We start from the raw sequence: 14,678 nt of genomic DNA on the forward strand, positions 1-14,678 counted from the left end.
AGCCCGCGTGCCTAGAGCCCGTGTTCCACAACAAGAGAAGCCACTGCAATGAGAAGCCCGCGCACTGCAACGAAGAGTAGCCCCTGCTCACTGCGACTAGAGAAAAGCCCGTGCGCAGCAACAAATACCCAACACAGCCAAAAATAAATAAATAAATTTATTTATTAAAAAAAAACCAGAAACCCAAATTAAATTAAATTAAAATTTGGGAGACCAGAATGGAGAGCTCTCACACCTTGCAATGTTAGCAGATCCCAACAGGAAGAAGAAAAAGTCCTTTTCTTTCCTCACAAGGATTCAGCCAATGAAAAGCCATGGATTCTTTGCTTACTATAGCCCTCCCAACTTCCTTTTTCTTCTATAAAAGTGTGCTCCTTCCCTTGCCATGCGGGCACTTGCATGTTGTTTTGCATGGTTGCAGACCCTGAACTGCAATTCTCTGCTGATACTGAAAAAACTCATATTCCCTAGAGAAATATTTGGCTGTCTATTTATCTGTTTATTTGGTCAACACCTTGGCGGTCCATGCAGGGACCAGAGAAGATCCTCAAAGGCTCTGGGCTTGTGAGCAAACAGGTGTGGTACACACAACTGACCCCATTATCACTCACTGCTTTCTCAGTGACCCTGGAGTTTGAAGGTATGTCTTTCTTCTAGATCTGAGCTCATGCTCTCTTTGCATTTGAGGCTCTGTAGGCTTTATTTGGGATCTATTTTAAGTTTCGTCTTTCTGGGTAAGTCCTTGTTCTATATGAAAGTACCTGTTTGGCATTTTGGTCTGATTTTGAGATTAGACTGTTTCAACTGAAGCAGGCTGAAATGCCTTAGACCCATTCTTTTGGGACAGGGGAAAGAATCCCTTGCTTCACTGAAATCGTGTTGGTTTTTTAGCCTTTGACTTATTCCTTTGGAAGGGGTTATTTTCTGGAAATTGGCTGAAAAGACTTTTAGCCTGGCTTCTCTGGGACCAAGCTGTTTTTTTAACATTGGCTGGTATTAGGCTTGTAAGTTGTTTGAGCTGTAAGCTCTTCAAGCTGCTTGAAAATTGTTCTTTGATCTCAGAGAGACAGCAGTTACTGGTCTTGAAACAAGATCTTAGTTCCCTGCCCAGGAATTGAACCTGAGTAGCCTGGATGAAAACCAGGAATCCCATCTGCTAGACCACTAGGGGCTAGAGGCTAGAAGCAAAGTTGCCCTGGCTCTTGCCCCCATTTGAAAGCAAGAATATTTCAAGGAGGCAAAAACTGCAAAAACAGGTACAAAGTTTATTAATAGAGACACAGCACAACATGTGGGAGAGCACACAGAGAAAGAGTTTATTTAGACAGAAACAAAACAGGAATACACACCTGGAGAGGAATGGTGTGGGTGTCCTCCTTAATAAGGAGAAGTACAGTAAAGAGAAAGTCAAATCATTTATATAGGGGCAGTTCTTCTGAGTCTTTGTTCTCCTCTGGCCAATTATCTCATTTCTTTTCTCATATCTGACCTATCTTAGGGCCCTATCCAATATTTGCACACATCTTTTTGCCAAGATGGATTCCAGTGGAGGCTTATGGGAGGCTTTAAAACACCTACTATGGGACGGTGCTCCCTCCGTTTCTGACCCCCCAAGGAGCCTTCCTGTACATGTGCAGTTGGGGAGGTTTCCTTGACCTCAGGAGTGATAGATGTGGTCGTCTTATCTCTTTACTCCAGCAGGGCTCAGCTCCTGCCACTAATTTTGTCCTTGGAGTGTCAGGGAAAACAAAGCTCCGATTTACTCCACTTGACAAACCCCAGCTGCTCAGCCCTGGGGCCCATCTACCTCCTACCTCACTTTCACTCTAAAGAAAAACATCTGAGAAATGGGATACCAGTTACCTAAGAATTTTAAGAGTGCCCTCCGCCCTCCCCCCGGACTCCAGCCAATTTTATATTTAAAAACAGTGGTCCTTCCTCGTGCACATTTGCAACTAAATGGATCAATCTGGCCAAACAACAATTAAAAATATCAATGGCCGGGGCTTCCCTGGTGGCGCAGTGGTTGAGAGTCCGCCTGCCAATGCAGGGGACACGGGTTCGTGCCCCGGTCCAGGAAGATCCCACGTGCCGCGGAGCGGCTGGGCCCGTGAGCCATGGCCGCTGAGCCTGCGCGTCCGGAGTCTGTGCTCCGCAACGGGAGAGGCCACAACAGTGAGAGGCCCGCGTACCACAAAAAAAAAAAAGAAAAAAAAATATCAATGGCCATTATGGGGAATTTTTGAAATCTCCAAACAATTTTCTTAAAACCAAATTGGACTACAAGAGCTTAAAAATTTCCAGAACTGAGTGAAATGCTTATTTCAATTGGTATTTTGAGGCTTCCCAATATTATTGGGAGTCTAAAATAGTATCTCTGCAAATTAAGATTTTAAGATGAACTGAGACAAACAATTAAAAAAAGATAAAATGTCTCCCAAAGCCTCATGCTCTTCTCGCTTGGTTCCTCCTTCAGCACCACCTGTCTCTTTCCCCAGCTCTCCCTGTCCAGACTCCACCTCTGAAGCCATCATCCCCCTTCCTTCTACACCACCCACACCTCCTCTATACCCTCAATTCCCCCATGATAACACTCTCACCCAACTTCCCCTTTCTCTGAAATTCTCCCCATTCCCTTTTCCTCTGAATTTGTCAGAATCTGTCTCTTTATTTATTTATATATTTTATTATTATTTTTGAACATATTTATTGGAGTATAATTGCTTTACAATGGTGTGTTAGTTTCTGCTTTACAACAAAATGAATCAGTTATACATATACATATGTTCCAATATCTCTTCCCTCTTGCGTCTCCCTCCCTCCCACCCTCCCTATCCCACCCCTCCAGGCGGTCACAAAGCACCGAGCTGACCTCCCTGTGCTATGCGGCTGCTTCCCACTAGCTATCTACCTTACGTTTGGTAGTGTATATATGTCCATGCCTCTCTCTCGCTTTGTCACAGCTTACCCTTCCCCCTCCCCATATCCTCAAGTCCATTCTCTAGTAGGTCTGTGTCTTTATTCCTGTCTTACCCCTAGGTTCTTCATGACAATTTTTTCTTAAATTCCATATATATGTGTTAGCATACGGTATTTGTCTCTCTCTTTCTGACTTACTTCACTCTGCATTTAGTTTTTGCATCTATGTTCATCAGGAATATTGGCCTGTAGTTTTCTTTCTTTGTGACATCTTTGTCTGGTTTTGGTATCAGGGTGATGGTGGCCTCGTAGAATGAGTTTGGGAGTGTTCCTCCCTCTGCTATATTTTGGAAGAGTGTGAGAAGGATAGGTGTTTGCTCTTCTCTAAATGTTTGATAGAATTCGTCTGTGAAGCCATCTGGTCCTGGGCTTTTGTTTGTTGGAAGATTTTTTTTTTTTTTTTTTTTTTGGTGGTATGCGGGCCTCTCACCGTCGTGGCCTCTCCCGTTGCAGAGCACAGGCTCCGGACGCGCAGGCTCAGCAGCCATGGCTCACGGGCCCAGCCGCTCCGCAGCATGTGGGATCTTCCCGGACCAGGGCATGAACCCGCATCCCCTGCATCGGCAGGCGGACTCTCAACCACTGAGCCACCAGGGAAGCCCTGTTGGAAGATTTTTAATCACAGTTTCAATTTCAGTGCTTCTGATTGGTCTGTTCATATTTTCTATTTCTTCCTGGTTCAGTCTTGGCAGGTTGTGCATTTCTAAGAATTTGTCCATTTCTTCCACGTTGTCCATTTTATTCGCATAGAGTTGCTTGTGGTAATCTCTCATGATCCTTTGCATCTCTGCAGTGTCAGTTGTTACTTCTCCTTTTTCATTTCTAACTCTATTGAGTTGAGTCTTCTCCCTTTTTTTCTTGATGAGTCTGGCTAATGGTTTATCAATTTTGTTTATCTTCTCAAAGAACCAGCTTTTAGTTTTATTGATCTTTGCTATCATTTCCTTCATTTCTTTTTCATTTATTTCTGATCTGATTTTTATGATTTCTTTCCTTCTGCTAACTTTGGGGTTTTTTTGTTCTTCTTTCTCTAATTGCTTTAGGTGCAAGGTTAGGTTGTTTATTCGAGATGTTTCCTGTTTCTTAAGGTAGGATTGTATTGATATAAACTTCCCTCAGAATTGCTTTTGCTGCATCCCATAGATTTTGGGTCATCGTGTCTCCATTGTCATTTGTTTCTAGGTATTTTTAAATTTCCTCTTTGATTTCTTCAGTTATTAAAGTATTATTAAATACTTCGTTATTAAGTAGTGTATTGTTTAGCCTCCATGTGTTTGTATTTTTTACAGATCTCTTCCTGTAATTGATATCTAGTCTCATACTGTTGTGGTCGGAAAAGATACTTGATACAATTTCGATTTTCTTAAATTTACCAAGGCTTGATTTGTGACCCAAGATATGATCTGTCCTGGAGAGTGTTCCATGAGCACTAGAGAAAAATGTGTATTCTGTTGTTTTTGGATGGAATGTCCTATAAATATCGATGAAGTCCATCTTGGTTAAAGTATCATTTAAAGCTTGTGTTTCCTTATTTATTTTCATTTTGGATGATCTGTCCATTGGTGAAAGTGGGCTGTTAAAGTCCCCTACTATGAATGTGTTGCTGTCGATTTCCCCTTTTATGCCTGTTAGTATTTGCCTTATGTATTGAGGTGCTCCTATGTTGGGTGCCTAAATATTTACGATTGTTATATCTTCTTGGATCGATCCCTTGATCATTATGTAGTGTCCTTCTTTCTCTCTTCTAATAGTCTTTATTTTAAAGTCTATTTTGTCTGATATGAGAATTGCTACTCCAGCTTTCTTTTGGTTTCTATTTGCCTGAAATATCTTTTTCCATCCCCTACTTTCAGTCTGTATGTGTCTCTAGGTCTGAAGTGGGTCTCTTGTAGACAGCAAATATATGGGTCTTGTTTTTGTATCCATTCAGCCAATCTGTGTCTTTTGGTGGGAGCATTTAGTCCATTTACATTTAAGGTAATTATCGATATGTATGTTCCTATTACCATTTTCTTAATTGTTTTGGGTTCGTTATTGTAGGTATTTTCCTTCTCTTGTGTTTCTTGCCTAGAGAAGTTCCTTTAGCAGTTGTTGTAGAGCTGGTTTGGTAGTGCTGAACTCTCTCAGCTTTTGCTTGTCTGTAAAGGTTTTAATTTCTCCATCAAATCTGAATGAGATCCTTGCTGGGTAGAGTAATCTTTGTTGCAGGTTTTTCTCCTTCATCACTTTAAATATGTCCTGCCACTCCCTTCTGGCTTGCAGAGTTTCTGCTGAAAGATCAGCTGTTGTCCTTATGGGGATTCCCTTGTGTGTTATTTGTTGTTTTTCCCTTGCTGCTTTTAATATGTTTTCTTTGTATTTAATTTTTGACAGTTTGATTAATATGTATCTTGGCGTATTTCTCCTTGGACTGATCCTGTATGGGACTCTCTGTGCTTCCTGGACTTGATTAACTATTTCCGTTCCCATATTAGGGAAGTTTTCAACTATAATCTTTTCAAATATTTTCTCAGTCCCTTTCTTTTTCTCCTCTTCTTCTGGAACCCCTATAATTCGAATGTTGGTGCATTTAATGTTTTCCCAGAGGTCTCTGAGACTGTCCTCAGTTCTTTTCATTCTTTTTTCTTTATTCTGCTCTGCAGTAGTTATTTCTACTATTTTATCTTCCAGGTCACTTATCTGTTCTTCTGCCTCAGTTATTCTGCTATTGATCCCATCTAGAGTATTTTTAATTTCATTTATTGTGCTGTTCATCATTGTTTGTTTCATCTTTAGTTCTTCTAGGTCCTTGTTAAATGTTTCTTGCATTTTGTCTATTCTGTTTCCAAGATTTTGGATCATCTTTACTATCATTATTCTGAATTCTTTTTCAGGCAGACTGCCTATTTCCTCTTCATTTGTTAGGTCTGGTGGGTTTTTATCTTGCTCCTTCATCTGTGTGTTTTTCTGTCTTCTCATTTTGTTTATCTTACTGTGTTTGGGGTCTCCTTTTTGCAGGCTGCAGGTTCGTAGTTCCCGTTGTTTTCGGTGTCTGTCCCAGTGGCTAAGGTTCGTTCAGTGGGTTGTGTAGGCTTCCTGGTGGAGGGGACTAGTGCCTGTGTTCTGGTGGATGAGGCTGGATCTTGTCTTTCTGGTGGGCAGGTCCATGTCTGGTGGTGTGTTTTGGTGGGGGGTCTGTGGACTTACTATGATTTTAGGCAGCCTCTCTGCTATTGGGTGGGGTTGTGTTCCTGTCTTGCTAGCTGTTTGGCATAGGATGTTCAGCACTGTAGCTTGCTGGTCGTTGAGTAAAGGTGGGTGCTGGTGTTGAGATGGAGATCTCTGGGAGATTTTCGCTGTTTGATATTATGTGGAGCTGGGAGGTCTCTTGTGGACCAGTGTCCCGAAGTTGGCTCTCCCACCTCAGAGGCACAGCACTGACTCCTGGCTGCAGCACCAAGAGCCTTTCATCCACACGGAAAAAAAAGGAAAAGGGAAAAAATCATAAACCTTGCTGTCAAAGTCCACCTCCTTAATTTGGGATGATTCGTTGTCTATTCATGTATTCCACAGATGCAGGGTACATCAAGTTGATTGTGGAGCTTTAATCCGCGGCTTCTGAGGCTGCTGGGAGAGATTTCCCTTTCTCTTCTTTATTCTCACAGCTCCCGGGGCTCAGCTTTGGATTTGGCCCGGCCTCTCTCTGCGTGTAGGTCGCCGGAGGGCGTCTGTTCTTCGCTCAGACAGGACGGGGTTAAAGGAGCCGCTGATTCGGGGGCTCTGGCTCACTCAGGCGAGGGGGGGGGGACGGAGGGAGGGGCACGGAGGGCGGGGCGGGCCTGCGGCGCCAGAGGCCGGCATGACGTTGCAACAGCCTGAGGGGCGCCGTGCGTTCTCCCATGGAAGTTGTCCCTGGATCCCGGGACCCTGGCAGTGGCGGGCTGCACAGGCTCCCCGGAAGGAGGGTGTGGAGAGTGACCTGTGCTCGCACACGGGCTTCTTGGTGGCAGCAGCAGCAGCCTTAGTGTCTCATGCCTGTCTCTGGGGTCCGCGCTTTTAGCCAAGGCTCGCGCCCGTCTCGCGCACCAGGAAACAAAGAGGAAAGAAAAAGTCTCTTGCCTCTTCGGCAGGTCTAGACTTTTCCCCGGACTCCCTCCTGGCTAGCCGTGACGCACTAACCCCCTGCAGGCTGTGTTCACGCCGCCAACCCCAGTCCTCTCCCGGCGCTCCGACTGAAGCCCGAGCCTCAGCTCCCAGCCCCGCCCGCCCCGGCGGGTGAGCAGACAAGCCTCTCGGCTGGTGAGTGCCGGTCGGCCCTTAACCTCTGTGCGGGAATCTCCCCGCTTTGCCCTCCGCACGCCTGTTGCTGTGCTCTCCTCCGCGGCTCCGAAGCTCCCCCACTCCGCCACCCGCAGTCTCCGCCCGCGAAGGGGCTACCTAGTGTGTGGATACTTTTCCTCCTTCACAGCTCCCTCCCGCTGGTGCAGGACCCGTCCCTATCCTTTTGTCTCTGTTTATTTTTTTCTTTTGCCCTACCCAGGTACGTGGGGGGTTTCTTGCCTTTTGGGAGGTCTGAGGAGGTCTTCTGCCAGCGTTCAGTAGGTGTTCTGTAGGAGTTGTTCCACGTGTAGATGTATTTCTGGTGCATCTGTGGGGAGGAAGGTGATCTCCGCGTCTTACTCTTCCGCCATCTTCCCGGAAGCCCCTCTGTCCCTTTAAAATTAAGCCTTCGGAGGATCCAGAGAGCAAACCCTTAATTTCTTATATTCCCTGCACTAAATTTGAACTGCAAGTCATTGTCAAAGATTTTCCCCAGATAACTGAAGATCCTCACAGATTTGCTAAGGAATTCAATATTGTCATTCAAACTTACCAAACTGGTTTCTCTGACTTATATTAGCTAGTTCATATGCTTGCTGGTGAAGGCCAGGCTCAGCATTGCATAAAACCTGCTAATAGGGAAATCCTGAAAGATCTCTAGAATGACATCTGGGAGATCAGCCCACTAACTTACTATATGATCAGGCTCAAGCTATCTCTAGGTGACTTCATCAAGTGATTTCTAGGGTTTTTCCAAAGCCTGTTGATTGGAACAAAATTCAGGCTTGCACACAAAAATCGGATGAACATGTTTATGACAATTACAACCAACTTCAGGTTGATTTTAAAGAAAATTCTGGCCTTCCTTTAGATGTTGATTCCACCTAGGTAGTTTTTAACTCTATGTTTATTCATGAGTTGAACTGGGACCTTTCCCTTATAGTAAAAAGGACCAGGATGGAATAGGAAACTAGGTCTACTCTAGAGTCAGTTAATCTGGCAAACCAGCTGTCTCATACTCTAGATGAATCACCTCAAAGGAAGACTGCCGAAATTCTTAATCTTCAACTCCAGGAAATGAAGGCTCTTAAATGAAACAAAATCCTCCCAGTTTCATTTATTATTGCAATAAGCCAGGATATTGGAAAGAGATTATTATAAATTTAAGTGTTTTATGAGCCTTCAGTCTTCTAATTATGCTTTCCAGTGTCCTTCTGATTCTCAGTGATGGGGCTTTGAGGAATTACATTCTGTGGAAAGAAAATTTAAAATGGCCCCTATATTCAGTAATTATTGAATGCAATACTTTTACCTGCAACTTTAGCTATTATCAAGATTCCAGGGCATTCTAAACTTGATTCTGTTAGCTAAGTAAAATCACCCTGCCAATATTTCCACAAGGAATGCTGCCCTTAAAGGTAGCATTAGCAGCCAAACCTCTGTCATGTTCCAAAGGCCCCCAAATGGTAACTTAGAAAAACTGGCTAGAGAAGCCCAACAGTTGGCCTCAGGAAAGGAAAAACAAGATTGTAAATTTAACAGTTGTTGGTTTGGTAAAAAAAAGAAAGCTCTGGGTTGACCAAACAACAACCCAGTCCCACTGGAGACTCTAAAATTCCCACCCTTCACCACTGTCAAAATGATAGCCTTCATGAATCAATATTGGGGGAGAAACATTAATAAGGCCACAAAAAGTGCCTGTCTTACTTGTCCCACTTATCTGAAGTACAACACAGAGAAGCCTGCTCGTACTGCTCCTAGACATTTTAAACTGCCTAACGGACCAAAGTCTAGAAAATGGATTTCATATAACTTCCTTTGTCTCACGGGTAAAAATGTTTTAGTTACAATCTGTATATTTTCACATCAGACTGAATCCCTCCCTTGTAAACAGCCTGCTGCCTCTTCCGTGGTAAAAGTCCTTTTGGAAAAGATTATCCCTACCTGGGGAACTCCTCTAAAACTTCATAGTGATTGAAGAACTCATTTTACTGGCCAAGTACTTTAAGTTTGTGCTGTTTGGCCAGTTTTATAACTATTTCACTGCACTTATCATCTTTAACCCTCTGGTTTAGTTGAATGCACTAATGCATTATTATTATTTCTTTCTTTTTTTTTTTTTTTTGCGGTACGTGGGCCTCTCACTGTTGTGACCTCTCCCGTTGCGGACCACAGGCTCCGGACGCGCAGGCTCAGTAGCCATGGCTCACGCGCCCAGCCGCTCCGCGGCATGCGGGATCCTCCCGGACCGGGGCACGAACCCATGTCCCATGCATCAGCAGGCAGACTCTCAACCACTGCGCCACCAGGGAAGCCCGCATTATTATTATTATTTTTAAAATTTATTTATTTATTTTTCGCCACATTGGGTCTTTGTTGCTGTGTGTGGGCTTTCTCTAGTTGTGGCGAGCTGGGGGCTCTTCATTGCGGTCTGTGGGTTTCTCATTGCAGTGGCTTTCTTGTTGTGGAGCACGGGCTCTAGGCACGCAGGCTTCAGTAGTCGTGGTGCGTGGGCTCAGTAGTTGTGGCTCACGGGCTCTAGAGTGCGGGCTCAGTAGTTGTGGTGTATGGGCTTAGTTGTTCTGAGGCATGTGGGATCTTCACGGACCAGGGCTCGAACCCGTGTCCCCTGCATTGGCAGGTGGATTCTTAACCACTACGCCACCAGGGAAGTCTCCACTTATGCATTATTAAGACTCAATTGGCGAAATTTGTAGATGCCCTCCAAATACCTTGGCCAAAAGCATTGCTGTGAGATCCTTTTGGAACTCACAAACTCTCAACTTTTGAGATAGTCGTGGGATACCCAACGCACTTGATTCCTGTTTCTTTTGGCCCATAGCTGATGAAAAGGGAAACACTTATATATTGCAAAGGCGTAATTGTTTCTATTAAAAATAACGATGGGGCTTCCCTGGTGGCACAGTGGCTGAGAGTCCGCCTGCCAATGCAGGGGACACGGGTTCGTGCCCCGGTCTGGGAAGATCCCACATGCTGCGGAGCGGCTAGGCCCGTGAGCCATGGCCGCTGAGCCTGCGCGTCCGGAGCCTGTGCTCCGCAACGGGAGAGGCCACAACAGTGAGAGGCCCGCGTACCGAAAAAAAAAAAAAAATTAACAATGCTTCGGTAGAGCAATCTTCTCACAGTGTGCTCTTGGGAGATGAAGGCATTAAGAGTTGCACTTTGCTACCAGGAAATTTTGTCTATTTGGAAAAAACACTTCTAGAAGAACTCTCTTCAGCCTCACTGAAGAGACCCCTGTCAGGTACTGTTAACCAAGAAAGTTTGGCTATCAACTGTTAGCCACTTCTAATTTATGCAAAAATTTAATATAACCTGGAAGTGAAATCCACTGAAAGTTTATTTGACAATATTTTTTCTTGGTTAACTATCAGTAAACATGCATTAAATATTTTCACCCACATTTTCTTTGCTAAATCCAATGTGTCTTCTATCATTTAATCTGTTGAACTGTCTTCAAATTTACCTGAGAAAATAAACTTGGTGCTTTGTATAAAGGGATGACACAGTGATCTAAATGTGTGCTGACACTGAAACAGAAGTAGCCGAAAAATTACTTAAGGACATCATTTATACTTCAGGACATGAGGTGGTTTACTACATCACAGATTGCAGGCACAAAATTAGGATTCTTGCACTTTAGTTATCATCTCTGATGTAAAATTGAATAAAGATAATATAAAAACTGTAATTAACCTGCTTCTCTTGGTGTAAAATTCTAGCGGTGTAATCAAAGGCAATATTTGTATGTGTGAAGCCTGAGTATGTGTTATCGTTTTGATATGTTATTAGGTTAATTTGTATATGTTAGGATTCAGTCTTTTGTTTTTAACCTGTCTTCATTTAATTTTATTTTTAACATAGATTATTAACATTTTAAATATCAAAACTTTGAGAAAATATATATGCAAATTTTTATTTCTTTCCCTACCCCTTCCCAACCCATTTTTGCTCACACATCATGGGTAACCAATTAAGTAGTTTCTGGTTTATCCTTTCTCTGTGTTTTTTCTAAATGAATATATCTATATTACATCTATATTTATCTATTTATCTATCTCCATATTATTGTATCTATCTCTTATTTATTCCATACTTCTACACAATGTAGAATATTATGTTTATTCTTTGGTTTCCTGATTTTTTTCACTTAGTTTTTTTCCCTGGGAAATTACTCTATATATCCTCTTAGAGATCTTTTTTATTTAATTTTTTTTGCTAACTACTTAGCATTGCTCTGTGCAGATGTTCAATATTTTTTCAACCAATATCCTATGAGTGGTCATTTCGAGTTTTTTGGCGAAAGTGGCAGGAGGCAATTCCATTCCATTTCAATTTCCGCTCCACAGCCAAGGCATGAATGTACAGTCCTACCCTCCAAAAGGACAGTAGCATGAAGCCCTGTGTCTCTATGGCCTCCACACCTGCAGTTTCTGGCCCCACCTAGATGGTCACCTACAGGTGCCTCAGGGAAGTGACCTCTACCTTACAGATAGCACCAGCAGAGATTGAGTGGGAGCCCAACAGCACCAGAATAACCACCAGACCAGAATATCATTGTAAGAGCTGAGAAAATGTCATTAAGATTAAAGACTACAAGAGTAGACAAGATTCATATGCTTAACCTAAACAGGGCTATTCCCTGCTAAAATGGAAGATTTATATAGGCCTTAGAATCTTCTAACATAATAACCAAAATGTCTAAGACACAGTAGAAATCACCAGATATGCTAAGAACCAGAAAAACCACTATTTTCATGAGAAATTACAATCAATGTCAATACCAAGGCAAATCAGATGTTGGAATTATCTGTCAAAGATTTTAAAACAGCCAACATATAAATGCTTTAGGATCTAATAGACATTTATAGTACATCCCACCCAATAGCAGCAACATACAGATTATTTTCAAGTGCCCGTGGAAGAGTCACAAAGATAGAACACATCCTGAACATAAAATAAACCTTAACAAACTTAAAAGAATTGAAATCATAGAGAGTATGGTTTTTGACCACAGTGAAATCAAGCTAGAAATTAATAACAGAAGGACAACAAGAAAATTACCCAGGATACAAGATTAACAAACAAAAATCAATAGCATTTCTATATATTAATAAGTGGAAACCAATTTTTTTAAGTACCATTTACAATCGCTCCAAAGAAAATGAAATACTTAGGTTTGAATCTAAGAAAACATGTAAAAAAATCTACATGATGAAAGAAATCAAAACCTAAATGCTTGTGGAGACATATCATGTTTGTGGTTTGGAAAACTCAATATAGTAAAGACGTCAGTTTTTCCTAAATTTATCTGTAAGTTTAATATAATTGTTACCAACATATCAAAATGTAGTTTTTTTAAAATGGCTATAAGCAATCTTACTCTAAAATTTTTACAGAAAGGGAAAGACCCTATAATAGCTAAAAGCTATTTTGAACTAGAAGAATAAAGTGGGAAGAATCATTCTTCTTGGCTTCCTACATAGCCACAGGAATCATGACAGTGTGGTACTGCTGGTAGAATAGACACATAAATCAATGGGACAGAATAGGGAGACTAGAAATAAATCTACACAAATTATGCACATTTTTTGACAAAGTTACAAAAGCAATGTAATAAAGGAGGTATAGTTTTTGAGTAAATGGTGCTGGAAAAACTGGACATCCACAGACAAATAAATAAACCTTGATTTAGTCTACACACCTTCCACAAAAAATCTACTCAAAAGTATATCAGGGACATAAATGTAAAACATAAAACTATAAAGCTTCTAGAAAAACATAGGATAAAATGTTTGGGATCTGGGACTAGGCAGAAGTTCTTAGACTTGACTTCAAAAGCACTTAAAAGTGAAAATTCATAAAAGGAAATTCGATAAATTGGACTCAGCAAAAACCCCACAAATGTCCTCTGAAAGATTCTGTTGAGAGAATGAATGTCTTAAAAGGAAAATTGAAAAATTGAACATAAAATTTTCAAATTTTTCTCTGTGAAAGATTCTATTATGAAGACAAGATAAGCTACAGACTGAGAGAAAATATCTGCAAACCACATATCTAAAAAGGAATTATATCTAGACTATATAAAGAATTCTCAAAACAACAAACACATCCAGTTAAAAATGGTCAAAAGAAGCACTATTTGCAATAGCCAAGACATGGAAACAACCTAAATGTCCATCAACAGATGAATGGATAAAAAAGATGTGGTACATACATGAAATGGAATACTACTCAGCCATAAAAAAGAACAAAATAATGCCATTTGCAGCAACATGGATGCAACTAGAGATTATCATATTAAGTGGAGTAAGTCAGAAAGAGAAAGACAAATACCATATGATGTCGTGGAATCTAATGTATGACACAAATGAGCTTATCTATGAAACAGAAACAGAATCACTGGACATAGAGAACAGACTGGTGGTTGCCAAGGGGGAGGGGGTTGGGGTGAGTAGATGTAATCTTTTATATGTAGAATGGATAAACAACAAGGTCTTACTGTATAGCACAGGGAACTATATTCAATATCCTATGATAAAGGATAGTAGAAAAGAATATATATAAAAAAAGAATGTATATACCATGTATAACTGAATCACATTGCTGTACAGCAGTAATTAACACAACATTGTAAATCAACTCTACTTCAAAAATATTTTTTTTTAATTTTAAAAAATGGGCAAAAGGCATAAAAGGACATTTTAGGTAAGAAGAGATATGGATGTCAAATAAGCACATGAAAAAATGTTTAACATCATTAGCTATTGAGGAAATTGAAACTAAAAACACAATAAGATATCGTTACATGCCTATCAAAATGGCTAAAATAAAAAGTGGTGATAACACAAATTCTAGTTAGGATGTTAGAATTGGATCATTCATATGTAGCTGACGGGAATGTAAAATGGCAAAACCACTCTGGAAAATAGTTTGACCGTTCCTTTTAATACTAAAAATGGATTTACCATACGACTCAGCAATTAACCTCTTAGGTATACATCCCAGGGAAATGATAACTTATTTTCATACAGAAAATTTGTACACAGATATTTATTGCAGCTTTATTTGTAACAGCCAGAAACCCAAGTAGCATTAGTGGATAGATGTATAAACAAACTGTACATCTATGTCAAAGAATACTATTCAGCAATAAAAAGGAACAAACTACTGATGAACAAGCAACTTGAATGAGTCTCAAGAAAATTATTCTGAGTAAAAAAGCCAGTCTCAAAGAAAACATATTACATGGTTCCATTTATATATTGATAATATTTGTGAAATAACATAAGTATAGTCATGAAGAAAGTGTTGGTCATTGCCAAGGGTTTGGGCAGGAGAAGGGATAGGGTGAGTGAAGATGTAAAGAGGTAGAAGGA

The sequence above is a fragment of the Globicephala melas genome, chromosome 14 (assembly GCF_963455315.2).
Source record: "Globicephala melas chromosome 14, mGloMel1.2, whole genome shotgun sequence".
Classification (NCBI taxonomy): Eukaryota; Metazoa; Chordata; class Mammalia; order Artiodactyla; family Delphinidae; genus Globicephala; species Globicephala melas.